Source organism: Melospiza melodia, chromosome 3, assembly GCF_035770615.1.
Source record: "Melospiza melodia melodia isolate bMelMel2 chromosome 3, bMelMel2.pri, whole genome shotgun sequence".
Classification (NCBI taxonomy): Eukaryota; Metazoa; Chordata; class Aves; order Passeriformes; family Passerellidae; genus Melospiza; species Melospiza melodia.
Window position 1 is genome coordinate 70,144,655 of NC_086196.1, and position 23,316 is coordinate 70,167,970.

At 39.8% G+C, this 23,316-nt stretch overlaps 1 protein-coding gene across 1 annotated transcript in view; it reads left to right on the top strand.

Moving 5' to 3' along the window:
* The first annotated feature begins 21,306 nt into the window (after positions 1 to 21,306).
* The window catches only part of KCNK2 (potassium two pore domain channel subfamily K member 2), a 130,450-nt gene continuing 128,440 nt past the window's right edge, over positions 21,307 to 23,316 (top strand). The window contains exon 1 of the mRNA XM_063152178.1: positions 21,307 to 21,595. The gene's annotated coding sequence lies outside the window, so the exon portion shown is untranslated. The remainder of the gene's footprint in view (positions 21,596 to 23,316) is intronic.

A 23,316-nucleotide genomic window follows, 5' to 3' on the forward strand; every position in this document is an offset into this window, starting at 1 on the left:
CAAGTGTTTCCAAACCAAACAAATGGAGGCAGACCTATTTTCAAAACAAACCGAAATAAAACTACTCACATTTAACACTGGTATGCAAACTCTTTGGTGCAGATGAATCAACAGCAGCTGTATTAACAAAAAGTAGGTTCAGTCCAATGAAACACTGACATCACAAATAATCATAGCAAAATGGGTAGAGATGAAACTGATAATGTTTTGAATTACCTATGGGAATATAGTACCAGACTGCATAATATTAGCATTATTAACAAGTAATGCAGATCTATTGACCACCAAATCCTTATTTTTCCCTACTGATTAACACAATTTTTTTCTATTATCTTTGTCCTTGGTCAGTTCTCAAACTCTGGCATAGATTAAATGCTTAAATGATTAAATGTGAAATTAGTTGAGTTAGACCAAATACAGCTGCAATGATACTGTTTGGGGATTTGATTCCTTGTCTCTATCTGCATAAAAGCATAAGATAAGTCCCTCATCAGTGCTGTTACTGGTTCAGTATCAAATATGGATCTGATTCTTGTGGCCTTCACCCATGTCTACTTAGGTATAGAAATTAGAGCCAGCGTGACCATATTTATTAACCTTCCTTTTGATTAACAATTTAAGAAAAACTGTATTAATTTTGTATTTGGCATTTACTGCTACCCAGAAAATTTATATTTAATGGACGAGTATGCAGCTGCTATCAGAGAGGGGAAACTGCCAACTGATGCTCCAAGATGTGATTCAAGATGTCCTGAGGCTCAAGGTCACCAGTCTTCCTAGCAAAAGGAGCTATTTCATTGCACAATTACAGACAATTTGCACACCACATTTTCTGCTATGTGGTAATTTGATTTTCATTGTAAAAGATTAAATGGAGTAAGCTTCGAGGAATCAAGAATTCCTCAGCCTTCATTAAGTCCTGTGTCCATACAGGAGATGTTAAGGATGGTAATGGAGCTCTATGTCAGATTGCATATCCCTGGATATAACTGAGGTACATGAGGAAATAGTATTTTTGACTGCAGAGGGAAAAGCAATCTCCTAGAAGCTCAATATTCCAGTTGCATTTGAAGGACACTGGTTTAATTTCCATCTTTTACTTTTGTGATTACTGCCAAATGTCAAAGCAAATTGTAGTTTGTACGAGTGCTCATTTTGGACATGTGGGGCTGGCCACTGTCTGGAGCCAAACAAGTTGTGGTTTAAAAAGCAGATGCATTTTAAAAAGATTGGAGAATATTTGGAAGGATATTGGAGAAGGCCTTTATACCCTGACCAGATTTTTCAGAGGAACAAAATTCTATAATCTCTTGTAAAGCTGTACAGAGCAGGTGGCAAATCAGTATTTCACAGCATCAGGTATATACAGAAGAGAACCTTGATATCCTTGCAATATTGCAGTTTCTGATAAGTATGCAAAAGTTAGCTCTACTAGTAAAATCTGTGTGATTCATGAAGCACTATAATAAGTAAAATAAGTGTTTTAAGATTAAAGGTTCCAAATCTGACTTGAGAATTGTAAATTCAGATCGTGAAACACCTAAGAATTAGAAATTCTAGCCACTGGAAATTTTCATTAGCACCTACTGTGAGAAGCTCTCTCCAGATTGACTGAATTCTGCTGCAGAAGAGCAGGACTGACATTTGAAAAAAGAATTGAAACCTGCTTGGGAACAAAGCACTTGGCTCCTTTTATACTAAGAATATCTTTTGTGTAGTTTCTTCTGAGCTATAAGAATGTAATTGACAAAAAGGCTGCAAAACACCTCTGTTGCTTTCCTTTTATTTTTTGACCTTCACTCCCTCATTTAGACTTCACCAGTTGAGAATAAAATTTTAATTATATATGGCAGCGTTTGCTGCTCCTAATTAGTCCTGATCCTTCTGTATATTTATCAGTAAAGCTCCAGGAGGTGAATTCTAGAGTTCCTAGAGTTCACTGTTCCTGTGACATTAGCCATGAAAAAGTGAAAGTCACTTGTGTACAAAAGCACACAGCAGCAATCCAGCCTCCACTTCCTAATACGAGTGGGATGGTCATGAACTGTAGCATGGTGGAGGTCATGAAACTTTCAAAGAGCGATTCCGATTCTGAGTGAAAAGATGCACTGTATTTGAGCAAGGCTGTTCAAGATAAAGCTTTTGGCACTGCAAATTTACAAAAGGATTGGTCTACTGGCAAAAACCCCCAAAAAACCAACAAAAAAACCACCACCCCACAGCAGCAATCTCATCTATTGTTCAACAGTTTTGTGTTATTATAAAGCTCACTGCATGAGATCAGTGAATTTTTTGGCCAGAAAGCCTTTGGAGCCCAAGGGCTGGAAGCCTTGCAGGAACAAAATTACAGCTATGGCCACTCAACTCCGTGTGTTTCATCTGCACCTGAAGCACCTGGAGGTTTACACAGCTCCAGACAATTGACAGAGGACATTTTTTTTAAATTTCTGAATTTTCTTTCTAGTCGTTTGTGGCTATTTGCAATACTGAGAGCGTGTGAAGAGCCCTCAGGAGCATGACTACATGTGGTTAGTGGAACTTCCCTCTAGGTTACCTGGGACTGATACTGTAGCTTTCTACACATCAAAAGCTGCAACCCCACTGTTACTTTTCAGTGGTTTCTCCCAGTTAAACAAATACATGCCCATTTTACCTTTCCTGTTAGTCCACTGCCATATACACCTAAACAGAAGCTATGAGTAAAATAATACAGGGGAATTAGATAATATTCCTCTTCCTAACATGAACTTGTCATTTCATGGAACAGTTTCTCACCATAGACCTTACATCTTTCAACAGTCAGAAATCTCCCAAGACAAGGTTACAGTTCCAATTGAGTGTTCCACATATCTCTTAGGGTACATCATTTTATGCCTCACTTTTAAATCCTCCTACTCCTGTTGAGTTAGTGACAGAGAGAGGGAGGAAAGAAAGGGGAAGAAATTCAGCAGCCAGCCAAAAATAGGGGCAACCAACATATCCTTGACTCTGATTTCACCTTTTACCTACATAGATATTATCATAATTAAAGACTCTACACACATTCAGCAGACATCAATTTCTTGAAACAAGCAGTCATGTGGTCTTGAATGATGTACTGATGGAGAGCTTGCAGGAAGGTCCAGGAGAAAAAGCTGCAAGAGGAAAAAATCTAAGTTTATTCAGTGGAACAAGCAATGTCTCAGGTAATAATAGTTCTGAAAACACTTAATATTTATCCTCTCCTGCTTGCAACAACATCAAGTCAGTATTCACTCTTTTATTTCAAAAAGTAAGAATAGCACAGAATGTAACACAGAATGAACAAGTGGCAGATTATTCCCAGTTTTCATGGTTTTGAGTACCTGACAATTATGGCTTGCAATAAGTAGTGCATGAGCCTTTGATATTGTTGAACTCTGGAGAATAACAGAGGATCTCATTGTTTAATATCAGATAAAATAAAAAGCATTTGCCTTCTGAAAGACTTAATACTAGAGAATATTAAATATCTGTAGAGAGCATTAACACTATTTTTAATGTTAATAGTGTTATTAGTTAACATTACAAAGTACTGAAAAATGCACATTGATATCTCTCCTCTTGGTGACACCAGACCTAACTTGAGCACTTTGTAGTGAGGTAAATGGACTGGATACAGACAGGGACAGAAGCAGGGCCAGAAGAGGAACAAGATCATGGAACTGAATTGTGTTACACACAGTCTGACCATGACATGACTCTGAATCTCTAATTCACCAGACTTCTCAGATTCATAAAAATTTGTCTCTGTATCTGACCTAAGCTCATTAACCCAGAAAAATGAAGTTAAGAAGAAGATAAACATTTACTTATATTTTTTAACTTGTCAGTGTGGCTAAGATAGTTCATTTTCTTTCAATCTGCTTCCAAACAAAAAAAAAAAAAAAATTCTTTCTCAAAACCCCCTGAATTCCTGACAGGATTTGTGGATGGAAAATCACCAGCATATAGTATTAAAAAATCAACAGAATACTGGAGATCAAAAACCTAATGTGCCTGACTTTCCATCTACAGACCCAGAATGACCCTTACACTGAGATAATCAGCCCATCCAACCCTATCCAGATTTGGTTTCCTGAGCCAACAAAATAAATGATTGTTCAAGTCCCCAGTGTACAATTTAAGCTAATAACTTTGTTTCATAGCTTTTATTGTGTTTTGAAGGAATAGGAGACTTCGGGTGGAGAGTCTGGGAATCAATCCTTCTAATCTCAGTTTGGCTGTGCATCCTTGCTGTGTGGCTTTTTCTTATCTCTTGCCTACCAAAGTGAGCCAGCAATACAAACTGCTTTTCACTGCCAAGGAGCTGAATAAATTCAATTTATGGTGTCATCTTTTGAACAAACACCATAAGAAAGAGCTGGACAGGACACCTTATGCTGGATTGTTGCTTCACTTAATATTATTCCCTGATGTATTCCTGCAAGTGATTCTAAGTCTACATGAAGTCTTGGTTTCAACAGCTGGTCCAGGAGCAGCAGCACATCCCAACACGACCAGCTGAAGAGAGATGCTGTTCAGCTCCAGGACCCATTCTGATGGTGCAGGGAACACACAGGCACGGCCAGAGTGGTTCCACCAGCACACAGGCAGGTGCAGAGACATCAGCAGAAATGCTGACTCCATGTTTTCTTTGAAAACGGAGAACCTGGTGCAGCATTCTGGGAAAACTGCATTTGCCTCTTGTCTCAATTAAATTGAGCATGGTAGTACAGGCACCACAGTGGAATCTGATGCCTGAAGCAGACAAATACAAAGCTGAAAAACCTTCTAATTTTGAGCCTTTACACGTCCAATTTTATACAGGGAAATCACTCGTGCGTCAATGCCATAATAAAGAAATAAAATAGTTAAATCAGTACTATTATGTTTTAAAGCTCTTATGTGCTGGACACCTGGATTGTTCACTCCAAAACTTCTAAAAATATTTTTTTTCATTAATTTTGCCAGCTGTGCTGCAACCTCCTGCTGGCATAAACAACTGGAACAAGCTCTTCAGTAACATCCAGCACCATCCCTAGCTGGTTTAAAGTGGGGTGGCTCTCCTGAGTTCAAGGAATGGCAAAGCCCTAAATCACAGCAGCTAGAGGCTCTTGTCACTAAGGGAATGGAAAAAGTATTTTGGTAAATGCCCCAAATCTTTTCCTGATTGGCAGTGACAAGCTGATTTCAATATATTCAGTGAAAAAGTACAGCAGAAGAATGAAGTGATAATCTAAAAAATATCCAAAGATTAAAAAGGGAGGGAAAATCCGTTTATAAAAAGAACATTCGTCTCAAAATGAATAACTGCCCCAAATTTGAAATGCTAAAGATATACAAGGCACTAGTAGTTTAATCTAATTTTTGTCTTTCATAAAATCTAACTCTATGCTGCGTCCAGAAAATTATTGACATTGTGCAATAAGCAACATTGTGGTTATTCCTATGTAAGGAAAGGGATAAAAAATCAAATTCCTTTCTTCACCAGAGACTTTCTGTTGAACTTTGGCAAGTTATTTTGTGTTTTTATGTCTCAATCTCTCTGAAGAGAGGACAAGAAAAAGCACATCCCTTTCTCAAAGAAAAGGCTTTAAAGGTAAAAACAATGAAATGGGGAGACTTAGGAGTTTCCAACTAAGTATTTCCCACCGTTACAGAGGGCCATCTTATTTGAGCTCCCTGGAAAGTTTACACTTTCAAACAATTTTTTCTTATGTTTTCTTTGAGCAACTTCAAATTGAAGGAAATGAGAAATTGAAATCTACTGGGAATTTTAAGTAGCCCTGTTAAGAGGCTCTGTTGATGGTGCAAACACACGTCAAGTCAAATTGAAACAGCCCTTTTGTGTGCTGTAAAGACAGGCAATGTTCTTAAGCTCATTTTTGAACAGAATCCAAGTTCTGGATTTTCTGCTGCCTTACACAGATCTCATTTGCTGCAACATTCAGCAAATTGCTTGATCCAAGTTTTCAGCATTTCAGAGTTTCAACATTTTCAATATATGAGCACAGATCTATCTACAGAAAGTTGCCTGCTTCTGAAAATCTTTCCAAACTCAGAGGACTACTGTACTTCCAATACATTTATATTTTGTTTCTACATATGAGGAAAGACCTCCAGGAAACCAGGACCCAAGAATGAATAATAAAGAACAGTGACAAGCCTCTCAACAGTGACTCTTTTTTATTTCCAACTTTATAATGACTTTCCTAGCAATTTATTATAGCTCTGAATGTGTACTTGTGTGATGACTAATTTACCTAGTTTCCACTGATTGAATTGCAAGAGATTACCTCTGCTGATCATGTCTGGAGAATACATCATGTCTAGAGGTATAATGTCATACCATAAATCCAGTTGTAGCAGTGTTAAAGTTCGACTGATACACAATGACAGTGATAAAACATGTCTTTTGCATGTACTGGAAACCAAAAATAGGCTTTTGAAAAACACAGGAGGTGACTTTGCCTCTCACCAGACTGCTGATTCAAAGCCACTGCTTTTTGCTTCTTGCTGGGGTAGAAGTCTGTTCTCTGTAACATGTCAATTATTTTACTCTCTAAAGACTGATATAACTGCAGACCTGCTATACTGAAAGAAGTTTATACCACTGCTAACTGTTAAGTCCTACAACTAGGAATATGGACTTGGAGGAGGTGCAGTGGAACAGCATTTCTGAGAAGGGAAGTTTAAGGCAGAAAAGCTTTCCAGCAGCTCTTCCACAGGTGCTTGGCAAACATCCTGAACAGGAATGCTGTTTGTCTAAATTAAGACAGTGAGATATAGAGCAGATACTAGAAGGACTTATCTACTTTACATTATTTCAATAATAAAATATGTATTTTTAATAGTGTCATAGTATTTAAGCTGTTATTCCAAAATTGGAGCACTTAGTCACTTTTCAAGTAATAATGGGAATACTTACAGCTACTTTTGAGACTGATGTGTCCTCTGAAAAGTCCCATCAAGGGGTATGTAGGCACCATGGTTATCCGGAACCCTTGGCAAGGAAGGAAGGAAGATGTACTGGTTATGTGTTAATGAAAAAATTAAGAATTTGGATTATCTTTCTGCAGGTCCTTATGGGGATTACTGAGCAATCATCTTCTGGCCAGAATGTCACATTGCAACTGATACAGTTATGGAAAGGCTGGAACTTTGGAATTTACTTTCCCTGCCAGATTTCTTCTGTTTGTTTTAATCCCTCTCAGTTAATAGGACCCTTTAGACCAGATCCTTTGAGAGGAAATTCTCTGTTACAACAGCATTAGCAGGGCAATTTTCTACAGGCCACAGAAATGAGCCATGGCATTGTGCAAAGGTCACATATTTTGCAATCTGAAAGATCATCTCTGCTAAACATCTTCAAGGAAAAAGAAGGAGCAGCTCAGTCTGATACGGTGCTGCATGTGCTCAAGGGAAGCAGTGGGGAAAAAGCAGAGCATTGAAGATTTTCTACAGATACTCCACAAAATAGTATAGGCTCACATCATGGAAGCCAGACCTAGAAAAGCCAGACCCAACACAGCAAAGAAAGCAAACAAGTCCCTGCTCATTTTGCATTAAGGATGGGTTGCAAGAACACAAATTCTACATACACAGAATTCTACCTAGTTTATGAAGAAATCTTGCACTGCTGACAAATTAATTTATCTCAGACAAGTAACAGGGTAAATTTTACAGCTAACAGGTAAAATTCAGCAGCTGGAAGGGCCAAGTCTCAATTTCCAAAATCACATATGTACACAGAGGTCAGACTGACACAGACTCATAGGAAATCCAGAGGATTTCAGTCGCTACCTGCCCAGTGGTATGGTTTTCAACCCAATGATGTTTCTAACTCCCATTACAATCAAGGAAAAGCTGGTACCTTAATTCACAAGTCTGATCATGGAGACTAAACTTCAATCCTCATTTTTAACTTACTTTCATCCTAGTGAAACTATTTGTCTATATGTAAAAGTTCCAGCAATAATTTTAACCCTAATTTAAATAGACTGTCTTCAGTTTAAAGACTGATTTTGATTCATCTTAAACCTACTCCTTGTTAATGTGAAGCAAGCCAGTAGCACTGCAATGTGCATACATAATCTTCTCCACAAGATAAATCTTATCACTTTAAACCCACACATGAAATTCCATGCTTCTTAAGCAGATAAGTCAACTGGCATTCAGGAACCTGGTGCTCAGTAGCTTTATATTCCAAAGGGTTGTCTGGCAGCAGAAGTTGTTTAATTGTGAACTTGGATTTGCCTGATTTGATTTGACAGTTGTAAAGGAAATATCTCCTGAGAGATGATCCTGAATGTCAAAGGACACACCAAGTGTCATCAGAACTGGAAAAATCAATACCATTCTTTCTTTGGTTTCAAGGCAACGTTGTAATTTGGGGGAGGAACCAGGGGTGTCTGTTTCTTAAACAATGAAACCTTTTATTTTGTCCTCATATACATATTTCAGAATAACTTTTGGTTTCAAAGGCATTGCTGCAAGTTCACAAACCATATGTTTACACCTTGAAGAAAATCTAAGGGCAGAGGATTTAATCAGGTTTTAGACCTTTATTGATGACACCTGAAAACCTGGCTGTTTCTTTCTGAGAGTGCACTTTCAACTGGTTCTGAAATTCAGGCCCCACACTGGGAGCTTAGTTTTTAACAAAATCACCTGTCTGGAATGGCCTTCTTAAAGATAAAAGGATGCAGGTAACAGAGAGCATTAGGCAGAGGAAAAAAAAAAGGAAAGATTTCTGAGAAAACAAAGGCTGGAAAAATTTTGAGCAGTGCTTTTTTTTCTTTTTTTTTTTTTTTCTTTTTTTTTTTTTTTTTTTTTCTATCAGATTCTCTGCCACCTTAGACATAAAATAAAAATGCTATTATATAAATGGGAGCAGAGTAAACTTAATTACTTTTCCTCTGTGCTCATATTTCTAATTGTCATGGGTCCCTAAGTTAATAAAATCATCAAAAGGTCAGGGTTTTTTTTTGGTCTTTTGAAAACATCCTTCTGTAGTCACAACAGGATATGGGCAAAGGAAGTTACTGCTCTCAAATCCAAGGTAACACATCAAAATATTTGGGTTTTTTTAATGCTATTTGTTTAGTTGTATTTCTTAAGTATTTTTAGTAATGTTTTGGAAAATAATGGAACTTAATCATGGCTTCATATATACTCGCTAAAGATTTAAAAACAAATTAGTCCAGCTACATCTCATGTATTACTAATAATAATTTTGATTCTTTATTTTGAAATATAAATTATCTCTGGCTTAATATTTTACCTCTTTTGACTTTCTTTTTAATGTCAAACATCTTTGAAAAGCATGAAAGACAGAAGGATATTATATTGAAAAGAGTCTTATCCATGTCCAACTTTAGAACAAAGTAATTCTTTATCTTCTTGTGTCCTATCCTACCACTTCAGCTCAACAATGACTCTACAATTATTTGAAGCAGAAAAACATCAGTGGGAAACTGCTCTGAGTGAGGACAGATAAAATGGAAGAAGCATGTATCAAAAATTGTAACTCTTTGGCAAAAGTACATTTAATTTAATAAGTGCATGCTACATGTAACCCATGATTCAGGCACTAAAAAGATGTGATGGAACAAAGTCACAGTAATGGCAGACCTTTAATTAACCAGTCCCTTGCAGGAGCATTTTCAGCAGTTGACTCATAGCAGAATGTTACTGCTGTTGTTTGAACTCTGGTGACTTCCTGAAGTCTCAATCAGATCGCTGTCCCAGGCTCCGTACAAACAGTCAGGCACTCATTAACAGACCCAAGAAGTTTATAACTGAAGTTTGCAAACAAGATAAATAGCAGTTCGGGGGAAGAAAAAGCATTGTCTTTGTTGTGGAGGCTGAAAAAGCTGGCTTTGTTCATTATAACGAGAGGAAGAGATTTAATGGACAAGAAACACAACTTGATTTTCTGAGTATCAGATCTGTGAATAAACTTCAGGACATCTACTTTTAACTTTGTCAAAATATGCGGAATTTTCATTCTAATGAGAAGAAACACTGCATAGATTCTGGAGCTGCAGCCATGTTCGATTTAGGGAGCCCTACAGTCTCCATGGAATGGTGTGTTTCCCAATAGAAAGCCACGAAAAAAGGAAATATTTTTGGCAACAAGTATTTTGAAAACTGATCAGATGATAGTTCAGGTTCTGAAGATCCATTGGGATGATCAATACCACGCATGGAGGCAGAGCAAAGGCAAGGTGATGCCACTGGCAACATCCTCCAGTAAAGTGCAAGATCAGACCTTAGATGATGAACAGCCTTTTCCAGAGCAAAACGTCTGATAGTGTAACAAGGGAACTGTCTGGCAGAGCTTCTGAATGTGAAATGCTCAGCCTCTTAACAACAGTTATTTGTCAATGTTCCTTACAAGCCAAAGTCCTGTGGGCTTTACACACAGACTTTGTAAAACCATGCCTTAGCACTACCTTCAAAATAGTTCAGCACCTATTCAGATGCTATTATTTCTGCCTTTTCTTAGAATGAAAAGAAGTAGTCTGCAGCATTTGAAAAGATGGTGTTAATTTTTGTGAAGTTTTTAATTCAAGCCATAGCAGACTGAGAGAGAGCAAAGCTTCTCCCTCACCTCTGCTTAAAATCAGGTACAGCAACAGAAAATTATGTGTTTTGGGATAGTTTCAGAATGGAGGAATTATTTAATCCATCATGACCACCTCTGTTAAATCTGTGTAAGACGCAGTAGGGAATCTATACCACACACTCAATACTTACTTACCCAACTATAAATTAAGCCCTGATCTTTGCAGTCATTAGGTGAGGGAACAAGACCCAGATATAGCAGGGGCTCATTTCTATTTAATGATTTGTTTTGTTGTCAACACAGTCTCTTCAATTTCTTTGTGTTTTCTGCATTTCAGTAGCACCTTAATCTGTCTCCCTACAGAAACACTGCAGCAGTAACTTTCATCTGTGCCAAACTGCTTTAATTTTACTGGATTATAATAAACCAGTGTAACTGGTTAGCGTTATACTTTGCTATTTTACATCCATGCACAGTTCTTTCAAGAGAAGACACAGACTGTAAATTATATATAAAAAATCAGGTCTTTTTATAGCAGACAGATGCTAAAATGCTTTACCTATTGGTTTGTATTCTATAGCAATCATACCTATTGAATATAAACCACAGCACACCTAAAAAAGTAACAGTAAAAGTGCTGAATGGAAGTTAGAAGAAAAAGAGATGCTTTTTTTTCACATTTTCAATAATTACAATGCACAGATAAGAAATTACCTTGCTATTGGTATTCACTGAAAACATAAGACCAACTCTTTTTGAACGTATTAAATAATCTACAATGAAATAGATTCAAACTTACAGCTAAGCATTTGCTGCTGTGAGAGGATCATTCTCCAGAACCAAGGGATTTGATTCCAAAGCTTTGTACTTTCCTCCAGTAAGCTGCTGAGCAGCATCAGCTCCTGGATTTGAGGGCTCCGTGTGTTGAAAAATTTGGCTCTCAGTACAAAAGTTAGTGACAAGTGCAGTTTTTAAGAAGGTTCCAAACATCAGTCTAGTCTCCTGTGCTATTATTCTCTATTGACAAAATATCTTCTTTCACATAGTGGTACTTTAGGATTCATCTCCACATACTACAGTGGGCTAGAAATTTGGGTATATATGAGGTCATTCCCATTGATGAGAATGTGCAAAGTTTAGAATAGTTCTGAAACAGAAACAGATTTGATCACATCCATTAAGCAATGGCATTTGTGCTTGAAATCAGGGTTTTCTATTGATAGAGAAAGTTAGGGTAAAAAGGAGTGGACCTTTACCCACAGGGATATACTCTCACCTGAGTCTATACTCTCACCCTGCAGGATAAAGAATGACTCCTATTGGGCTTCTCATGGGCCAGAGCTCATCTGCAAATTGTTATCATTTACACAGCATCCAAATGAAGGAACTTGACAGCAAGGAGCCTATTCATTAATATATAAACTGTAGTTGATGAAGCACAAATTACATGATTGCCTGATGAGCTACAGAGCTACAATGTCTAAGATTTGCATTTGGCATTCAGGCCTGACCAATACACACGCATTATTTTTCAGCATCCTAAAACCCACATTAATTTCCTGGTGGACTGGAATTAGTCTGGGTCCATGTCTCAATACCTGCAGAAGCCTAGATCCCTTGTCAGGCATCAGCTATGGAAGCAGCACTTACAAACTTTATCCAGACATTAAAACAAACCCAGCTTGACTATTATTTGTGCAGGACTTTAAAGCTGATCCAAAGATTTCCAGAAAAATAGGATTTTTTGTTGCACTGTTTGTTGGTTTGTCAAAACATAAATATTTTTGCAGAGAAAGAAGAGGGTTTCTCTAAATTCATAACTATGCTCTGCAAGGAATCCTGCCAGCTGCAGGGGAGCAGAGGCTCCCAAGACTGTCACACCACATGGTCTCCCCTCTGTTGGGTGCACAGCCAGTCCAACATTTGTTGTTTCCAGGCCCACCAGCTTTGTGGAAGTAGCAGGACCATCCCCAAAACTACATGTGGCCTTCCTGCTGAGCAGCATGAAACCTTTGAGAGATCAGCTTATGCCCAATCTCTGAGTCTTGAAGCCCTGAGAGACCCTCCCCTGGGCTTCTTGGGACTCACTCTGATACAAATTGCTAAAAAATGTGAAAATTTGAAAGCTCTGGAACCTGGTAATCGAGACAGACCCTCCAGATTCAACCAATTAAAAAAGAAAAAAGAATGTAAAGGCACAAGCAGAGGGGTTCTAATATTTATTCTAATAAGGCACCATTTATTTTTCTTAGTTTTGGAACTTCCTGTGGAACAGTCCTGTCACTCAACTGCCTCTGCTAAAGCTTATCATACTTGTAGGGGATGAACAGGGTGATATTTGTATATTGTGGTATTTATTTATCTGATATCATAAACCACATGATTAACTGTTAAGAGCTGGAGGCACATTAAGCAACTGTGACAGTTACATAAGTGATACCCTAGCAAGCCCCTGTGAAGATGTGCATGAACCCAAACCCAGGCCACCCTCCCACTGATCATGAGATCCAATTTTAGCAGCGTGCCTGTCAGCTGCAAGGCCTCTCAACAGAGCAAAGACACTCCTTTTCAAATGCCTTTGCTGTCACTGGGTGGTATCCACCCAGCTACAGAGAAAACATGGAGAAGCAATGAGAGGCAGATGAAAGCAAGAAAGATCAAGGCAGTCCTTCATCAAATTTCTTTGATGTATGAGGGAGGTGCTACAGTTTGGGTGTCTATACACCAGAAAAATAAGAGCAGGAGGCAAATAATAAGAAAACCATAAAAGCATGTGGAAAAATTATTACTCTGCTCTTTCTTTTCTATCTCTTGTCATTAGCAAAAGAGAACCTGGCGATGCATTGTAGGAAGATGTCTTTCTTTTTCTAAGTGCTCAGACATTTTCACCCCTGCATGTCATTTCTGCATACAGATCAATTATTTCTTCTTATCCAGGACAGATACATAATTTCCTAGTAATGCTTTCAAGATTCTGAAATAAATAGAAAGAGCACCTTAATTGTATCAGTCCTTTTATCTCAATTAAACATCTGTGGGCTGCTCAAGTACTGATTAGCCTCTACTCTCACCCTGCAGGATAAAGAATGACTCCTATTGGGCTTCTCATGGGCCAGAGCTCATCTGCAAATTGTTATCATTTACACAGCATCCAAATGAAGGAACTTGACAGCAAGGAGCCTATTCATTAATATATAAACTGTAGTTGATGAAGCACAAATTACATGATTGCCCAAGAAAGTAACTGAGCTACCTCTCAAGTTCACAGCCATGCTGTGGAAGCTCATGGATTTCAGTGTAACACAGTCAAGTACTTATTTTAATAGAGGCAGGAACACTTTTTTGGGTTTCTAAAATAAGCACAATATAAGTGAAACACTTCACATTTATCAACAAGAAAAATGGCCCCTTCCTGGGCAGGTAAAATCAAGATATAAATAAATTTATGCTGTCTCCACTGAGGGATATGAACTTGCAGCTGGCACTTCGCTTCAGTTATTTTAGACTCCTTTGAAAATTCAAGTCCTGAAATCACATGTACCCCCATCTCCCCCGTTTCTTCCAAAAATCTGTTTTTCTTCTTAGCAGAGAGAACGTTGAGTTGAGAACAGTGACTGCAATACAGTCTGTCCCTTCTAGCAATGCCCAAGACTCACCTTGGACATGGTCTAGACCTTGGAGTATCCCTTTCTCTACTGCCTGAGAGGTTTGTGGCAGCATCCAGCCAAGGATGTGCAGCCTACTCCATCAGCATGCTCTGCTCTCCCCCAGAGCAAGCAAATGTTTTCTCTCTATTCCCTGTGAAGAAGGTCGAGCGCTGTGGCAATGGAAATTTCCTTGAGCTTCAAATTGCTATGAAGGGTTTTGCTGTCGTGACTGTGCAGCAATGTACTATCTGTCAGATTTTAGGAATGTGTTTATAATTAGTGCCTAACTTAAAGAATCAAAGACCATGATGTGTGCCTTTTCCCCTTCCAATCTGTTTTGTCTAGCTAAACCAGAGGTTTAATGTTTCCTAGTGCAATGGCTGTCCTTCACTCTGTGCAGACATGTGCCTCACAAAATGATCTTGATCTGCCACATGTAAGCCCTAGCCCAGCACAGCCGGCAAGTCACGAGAAACAATTTAAGTACAAATAAGCACTGAAACATGAGATGGTGCAGTTGGAAAACCCTGAGGTTTATGTGTACATCACACTGGTCAGCCAAAGATTGAAGGCCATTTTCCCCAAAAAGGCTGAGAAAGGAAAAAGGGAAAGTATTGTGTTCTTGTCGTGTTCTTTGCCTTTCCCAGACATCTACTTATGGCCAGTACTGGAGACATATCTGACCAAATGAACTTCTAGTCAGGCCACACTGGTAAATTGTTTTGTCACTTTACAGCCGTCCCATAAATGACATTATTTACAGTGTAAGTTATAAAAGAGAAAAAGCTATTCAGACTTAGTTTCTTCTGTCATTATAGCTTGGCTGATAACTCGTCTCCATTGTTTTAACCAATAAAAAGTCACAGGCTGCATCAGAGCCATTGACCTACAAGCAGAAGAAACCTCACCTCTAGTAGTCTTGTATGTTTTATTTACTAGTTGCTCTCCTTCTGCCTATAAAGGCTGACACTGGAAATAATGCCTAGTAGGAAAAAAAACCTACCACAGAACAGAGCAAATTCATTGTTAATTAACAGGCCTTCATACAACCTATTCCATTAATTTTATCCTAGTGTTTACAGGCCAAGTATGGCAGGACATGTGCAAACTACATTAATTTAGAATTAAGAATGTACCTTAAAAAAGAAATTAAATCAAAAGGTTGAAAGGGAGCACAGAAAGAAATATTTAACTAGAGCAGCTGGTAATTGCTGTCTTTTCTCCCTTGAGTTTTAGATTTTTTTCCATTACTTGACTGGATTTCCTCTGCTCATGCACATGCTTTGACTTTTTCTACATGACATGACATTGGAATGTTACTGCCTGACAAAGCAAGAAATTTTGAAGCCAACTTCTGTTCTATACAGTGACAAATTGCTGAATTTTCCTTCTTTTTGTCAGGTATAAAGCATTGTAAGATAAAACCAGTGTTCAGAACAGTTGCCAAAACTACAATATTGCATGAATGAAATACATCAATAAGTCTATCATTTATTTTGTTAGGATTTCAACAGGAAAATAATTTCATCCCTTTAAATTGTCGTGCTGTTTAGTATTATAGTATTATTTCTATTTTCCATTTTTCAACCTCCAGAACTGTAAACCATCCCTGATGTGCCATGTGGTAGGTCAAAGGTGACCATCTTGAACATAAGATCTTCACAAGGAACTGCAGTTCCCATTTGAAACCTGCTGGCTCACAGCAGTGAGCTACAAGTTTCTGCAGTTCACAGAGGTACTACGGCCTCTTCCTGCAGCAGCTGCACCAGATAGAAATAACAGACTGACGGCTCAAGAGGGGAAAGAAAAAACTGGGAACTCCTTATTTTCTTTATGTCACATCAGGGGCCTGCTGTGCACTTGGCAGGGTGGCCAGGAAGCTCAGTCCAGCGCCTTTGGTGCTGGTGAGGCATAAGCAGTGTCAGGTGTCACAAAGCAAAGTCACCCTCAGCCACAAGTGTGGTCACATCAGTGACACTGGAGGGTGAGCACTGGCAACTCCAGCAAACTGGAAATTTCTTCAGAATATGCAAAAAGCTCCTGGTGGCCAAAAGCCAATAAAACAGCTCTGCTCCATCGAGTCATAAAGCCTCTAGCACAAGGATAGCAGGAACAGTGATGCTTCTGTTCCTAAATGCCAAGGAAAAAAACCCATATCAGGCTGCATGAAGCACGATTCAGGGGATAACTGCAGAGCCAGTACAAGGCACTGAGGGTACAAGCACTGCCTGTTCAAGAAGCTGAGCTTTCTGTGACATATGTCAATAAAATAATGTTCCTTTGCATCAGAACTGCAGTCCATCTAGTTCAGCACCCTACCACCAGGATACTGCCTTTGAAGTACCTGAAAAAACCCCTTCAGCAAGTGAATACATAACTCAGTCTGTTTTTGTCCTCATACTATATCTTCTAACACCAGAAGTTACCTTCTGAATACAAGAAGAAATTAATTATTCTTCCCAGTAAATCTATCAGAATTTGTTATGGAGTAGTCAATACATCAGTTTGTGTCATCTTTAAACAGAATTAAAAGGATGAGAAAAAAGAACTCAACATTTATCAATACATTTTTTGTACAAGCAAACACTTCTGCAGCTGCCTTGAAAGAGTTTCAATTCCTCTGAACTGGCAAGTAGTATTAACTCAGCAGTTTAAAATTTTCCAGATACTCCTGTGAACTGTATACTGCGACACTTCAACTAATGAGGCCAAATTAACAACTTCAAAGTTTTAAATTAAATAACTAAAGACAGCCACTGGTGTCTAAATGTGCTGAGATAAAATTAAACCTGTGATTTACAGACAAATTATCTAAAGATGCACTGTCACAAAGTTAACGTGGAATTGAAAGACAGGGGAAAATATATTATCAGCTATTAATGATAAACTCAGCCAAGGCTGAGACCAGCAAAATTTTGGGAGAATAATAGGTGGTAAAGATATCATCATATGTTTGTGAGATTTGGACTTAATCAGCTCTTGCAGGTTGAAAAGGACGGTATTTTTATATGTCTTTACTGAGTGACAAACGTCAAAACTTGCAATAGGAATTCACTTCCCATGCAGAATGGGGCCAAAGAGTTGTTAATTACTAAAAGAGTTAAGACTTTCTCATTATCCTAATGGATCAGGCTGCCAGCATCAGCCAGATCTCGAAGTCTCTATTTGCCTAGCTGTACTTGTATATTCCTTGGTGTGTCTTAAAAAAAGATCTTTGGACTCTGCATTTTTGGGCAGCTACAGCTCTTCATGTATGAATGAGCATGTCTCTACAACTTCATAACCATTTCATTTACTTAGATTGGAACTTCTTTAAATTGTTGGAATTTCTTAATATTTTCATATTATGCTAGTCTGGAAGAATTGGGACATCTTTTTTGCATATTTTTATTTCTTTATAATTAATTTAGAAAAAAACAGTAGGGAGAAAAAACACCTCATAAAACCTGTTTCCCATTTTTATCCTTTACAAGTGGCCCAATAAAGAACTTAAAAAATTTATAATGCTTGTAAATGGCCAAGTGCATTTTACTTGTGATTTTTAATCAAAATTGTAAATTTGGTTCCTACTCCAGCCCCCACTGAAGTCCACAATGATGCTGACATTGACTTCAATAAAGTCACAATTTGATCCTCTAGAAGCTCAGCAGTGTTTCCAAGCAGAAGGTATGAAGAAATGTGAAAGCAACAGAGAGACCACACCTCTATCTTGTATTCCAAAACTGTGTACTCAAGTAGCTTCTTCAAATAACATGAGGGCTTGGCTGTAGCTCTGTTGACTGCTAAAGACTTAACAAAATGAACTCTTCAAAATGTGCAGCTGTACTGGACCTTTGCAACTAAATTAATTTTCTGAAAAAAGGCACTTTCTGTTATCAGATAATTAAAAAAAAACCCACAAAACCAACCAAAGTATCTGATTACAATGAATCCCTATGAAGAAGGTCTGAGTATCTTCACATGCATGAACATTTGCAAGGTGGTGCTGACTGACTGCTGCAGCAAAATGCTGGCTGGCTTCATCATGGAGATCAGCTCTTTTTCTCAGAAAATGACCTACAGTGGCATGGGAAAATTTTTCTGATTCTTATGTGCTCTCTTATCTTCTCAAATGGTGCAAAGCACAGGTTAGATCCGAAAGCAAGAGAGCATTCAGTAGGAGAGAACAGCGTTGTTTAAAACTGCAGCACTATAAAGCTAACAGGCTTTACTGGCACGGGATTTTTATTTCTTTTTATTATTATTTTCACTGTGCAAGCAAGAGCATTCCTGTTAGAAGGCGAAATTAGTTAACAGAGCAAGATCATACAGCGTAGTAGGGGAGCCCTGCTGTTGCTTGCAGAAAGAACGTCAGCAGTGGAAGGAGGAGGTATTAGATGCAATTCCCTGCTGCTCGCTCTCTCAAGGCACCGGCAGCTCTCCACTGGAGGCCTGCTGGCTGCAATCAAAGCTTGCCCTGAGAGACCTTCACCACAAAGCCAGAAGCACCAGCAAACATGCCAGACTAGAAAGCTCTTATAAAATTGTAGCACGGTCCTGGAAGCCTTACGTGAAGGAGAATCCTCAGTTCTGCTTTTTCTGAGCGAGGCTCTATGGGATTTCACAGAGCACTGGAAGTGGGAAGGGACCTCTGCATGTTTTTTGATCCAGCCTTTGCTCAGGCAGGGCCGCCCAGAGCAGGAGGCCCAGAGCCGTGCCCGGGCGGTTCCAGTGTCTCCTAGGAGGGCGGACAGCTCAGCGGGCAGCTGTGCCTGTGCTCTGTCAGCCTCACAGCGGGCAGGCATTCCCGGTGCTCGTTCGGGGAGTGCCCGCTGTGTCCCCGGGCTGCCCATGCTGTCACTGGGCTCCTCTTGGAAGGGCTCCGCTCCTGGCCCGCGCCCCGCGCTGCCCTCCCGCAGGCCGAGAGAGGCAGGGGAGGAGGGAAGGGGGGAGGGAAGGAGGAGGGAGCCCGCCGAGGTACCCCGGCTCCGCACAGCAGCACCCGCGGATCCGCCCGGGGAGGAGCGCCGTGCCCTGCCCCGGCCGTGCCCACCCCTGCTCGCTGCCCCGCGGTCATCCACGCCCTCGCATCCATCCATCCATCCATCCATCCATCCATCCATCCATCCATCCATCCATCCATCCATCCATCCATCCATCCATCCATCCATCCATCCATCCATCCTTCCTCCCTGGCCTCCCCTTCCCCTCGGGGCCCTTCCCTCGGGCGCTCCCCTCCCGCAGCAGCAGCAGCAGCAGCCGGAGCAGCGTTGGCGGGGGCACTCCGGAGCCTCTCCAGGCGCTGCTATTTATAGCTCAGCCGCGCTATTTTTAGAGGCGAGCGCGGTTCTGGCTCGGCAGCCGGGGCTGGCGAAGCGTGTGCGGCTGGGGCGGCGCGGCCCGCAGCGCTGGAGCACGGGCGGCCGGCCGCAGGGACACACGGCAGGGACCGCCCGGCACAGTGAACATGGAACCCCTCCAGCGCGGGGTTCGGCCTCTGGGGAGCCCCAGAGGGCACCTGCACCAAAATTCTGAGGTGCGTGCAAAGCCAAAGTGCCCAGAAGGCGGCCAGCAGGCCCTGGGAGGGCTGTGCCTCAGTGCCTTTCTGAACCGGGCATCTCTTCGAAGGTGGCACAAAACAACTAGGCCTGAAAGCAGGAATGCTGCCCACACATCTGATGTTCAGAGTGATGTTAATGATGTAAAGAGCTGTTGGTTGAGATGAACACTTGAAGCATAAGTATCAGTCGTAAAAGTGCTTAGTTATCAATATTCAGTCTTTGGAGCTATCTTAGAAGCAGGCATTGTGGGAGTTCCTTTGCTGTTTTGAGAGCGTGCACTCACCCTGAAGGGTATGTCCTCTCTTTGCTTGGTACGTTAAATTCACATTAAACTTAAAGGGAGCCACGTCTGTGTAATGAACCAGCGTATAGCCCAGGGCACACACTCTCTATCACCGGCCTCCATTATCTGCATTAAGTGACCAGAGGATAAATTAGACCTCATGTCAGCACTACCCTGATATTTCCTGCAGTTTTTAAAAATGTGTTTTTTCAGAACTCTGCGTCCACTCCCTGTCAGATCATGCAGCTCCCCAGGAAGCTGTTGAGAAGCTGTGTGGCAGTGCAGAGCTGGAACCGAAGAAACCTCAGTGGAAGAATACAGGTCATACGATTAGGCAAAAACTTTATACTGAAGGAAAGCATAGGCTCATGTAAATATGAAGCAAATTCTTCATGGGATTGCTAGCAGGGATAAAATCAGGCATTTTCAGAGCCCAGATAGTGTTTTAGCACTTCAACTTAAGGAGTATTTTAATTAACTCTTACTTATTGTGCCTGAGCCACTGCAGAGGAGCAGCTTTGTTTTAGCCAGTGGGTTTCACCCACTATGGAATAAGAGATGAGGAAGGGCACTCTGAGTAGAACATACTGATCATTGATGCCCCTTGTGTATACCTAAACAAGTTTAAACATCAATACCGTGCTCCAGAAAAGAGTATAAGTTGTAGTACATAAATTGTTGCAGTGCCTTGCCAATTTTTATGTAGAGAGTGACCTACCTGCTGTTCCAGAGTCATCTTAGAAGTCCCCTCTCAGAAAGCCATCTTCAGCCCAAGTGGCATATAGAGCAATAATGGATCTAGAAGGAAGCAGTAGTTGTACAGCAGAGAGGTTAAACTTCCAGCTTCAAAGAATCGTTCAATGTTTTCAGTCACTTCTAAAAACTTGCCCATGTGGCAAGTGGAAGACATACTCTCTATGTAGAAGTCTCCAGATTAATTAAATTGGGCAACTAAACATTTTTATATGCGAACCTCTTGTCTTCTAGCAGATCACTACAAGTCAGAAATGTTCTGAAGAGCAAGCTATGTTTTAAATTTCACCTAGGCAGTTAATTTGCATAGAAATAACTGAGTAGTCCTTTAATTATCCCATAGTTCTGTTGAAGATAGACAAGAGCTATAGCTCATGCTCTCTCAGTTATGTTGGTGTAGCAAGAATGTCAAGTAGCTAGAAAAAAAGCATTTTTGTTATTGAAGTCAGGACACGCATGTCTGGATTCACACAGGGAACAGATGTCACAAGTAAGAAGACACCATCTATCCACACTCGCCGTTTGGGGTTGAACCAGGAGAAAGTTGCGTACATCACACGCCTGCAATGAAGAAAAGTTTCTCTTAATGTGCTGTTTCTTTTACAACCAAGACTAGGCTCAAAACACCTGCTTTTCTCCCACCAGTCACTGTTTTGATTAAAGAGGAGGAAAACCAAAACAAACATCTTATGTAGAAGATACAGAGCTGTTTTGAAGAGCTTCCTTTACAAGCGCTCCTCTTGAGACCCTGTCTCTCTCACAGAGTGGATCTCCAGTCTGAGCTACCTTTCTCTGTGAACAGGTATGTTTGTGTGCTTTTATTGCCTTTTCATGTAGGGCAGGTCTGTGGCTTGTATCTAATTGGCATATCTTATGCTGGCACTCTTGAAAATGAAAAAAAAAGGTTACTTGAAAGAAAACTATTAAAGAAATTCAGAATGCTGCAAGAGAGAAAGATCATCAAACAGCAAATTGCTGTTTATCCTCATAAAGAGAAAATAAGCTGTCTGCAGTTCTTCCTTTTCTTTAATTAGACTTAGCAGCTTCTCTTCGTCCTGACCATGAGAGAGTTTTGCTCACAGCCTTACTTTTGTTAAACTCAGTAGCAAGATTTTTTTGAAGACATGATTTTGCAAGAAGAAGGCAGTCTCAGTCTTACTTTAAATAACTTCTGATTTGATATGTTTCTGGACAATGTTTGTCTCATACCTAAAGAAAGAAATATAACTCTTTCAAAGTGATTTGGTCAAGTTATACTCAGTGTTTGGGTTTGCAAACATTTAAGATTAAGCAACTTTTTTATTTTAATTCACAAGTGGGAATAAGAAGCTTTGAACTTTAAACTTGATTATTGTGACATGTCAGTTATGTTGTTATTTTCAGTTTTTCTGATACAATTTGGTCAGGAGACAACATAAGATGAGTAATAATAAATATTGGTCTGGTTCTGTAACCTTTTATTTGAGTGAGTAATAGCACTGAGACTGGAGGGACTGCTACTTCTACAGGTAGAAGAACAGTGATGGGAACATTTTGTTTCTTAAAGATTTAATTCATTAATAAAGTACAAGAAGGATGTATAAAAATTTGGTGTTGCTGGACTTTTCAAGAGGCACAGCAACTAAACAAACAGCTGAATGATGTAGCAGCAGCAGGAGACCTGCTAATGCAAATACTTAGTGGTGTGACTCATAGAAAACAAGCTGAAAGAAAAACATTAACCAGCTTGCCCTTTCTCCCTCTGTCCTTCCCTCCCTCCTTCCCTCCTATCTTCTTCCCTCATCTTCTATCTTAAAAGCACAAGCAGATCAACACCACAGAATTTTTCCCTACTTGCGGGTTGTATATCCAAAAGAATTGGTAGGGAAGGCAAAAGTGTGATGTCATTCCATTTTAAATTGTAAACCAATCTATGCCAGTCTCCCTCTTGCTGAATCCCCAAAAGAGGTCTGAAGAGCTTTTCTATCTGTTTTACTGCATTTGTTAGTGACCATCTCGGTGGATAGGACTAATCCAAACACGGAGAACAGTCCTGGAGTAAAAAAAGCCATCAAGTCTAAGACTTCAAATGCAGTGGTGCTGCAAAATCTCCTTAGAGGCTTTAGAACCTAATTTTCAGAACCATAACTATCAGACATAACTGTATAATCCCAACCTTCAGCAGTCTTAATCCATCTGGGATTTTCATGTGAATTAATGTTATCCTTTGTTTCTCTGCTTTCTTTCTCTCTGTGTTTCTTTCGGTGGATACTGTTAAAAGCTGGGTGTACTGTGATATGTTTGGAGTTTTCTCTGCAGTTGTCTGTGGCTTTATTATTCTAAACTTTCTTTCCAGGAAGCTGCAGTCACATGAGTTTAACCAACATACCTCTCTCACATTGCAAAGTGGTCACATTAGCACAGGGTCACGTTTGAGTCAATGTGAGATTCAAATTATTAGAATTGAAAAGTATTTATTGATTGTAGCTGCCATATTCAATTATCACTCAGGGAGGAGACCATTCTCTTAAGGGGCTCCCTAAA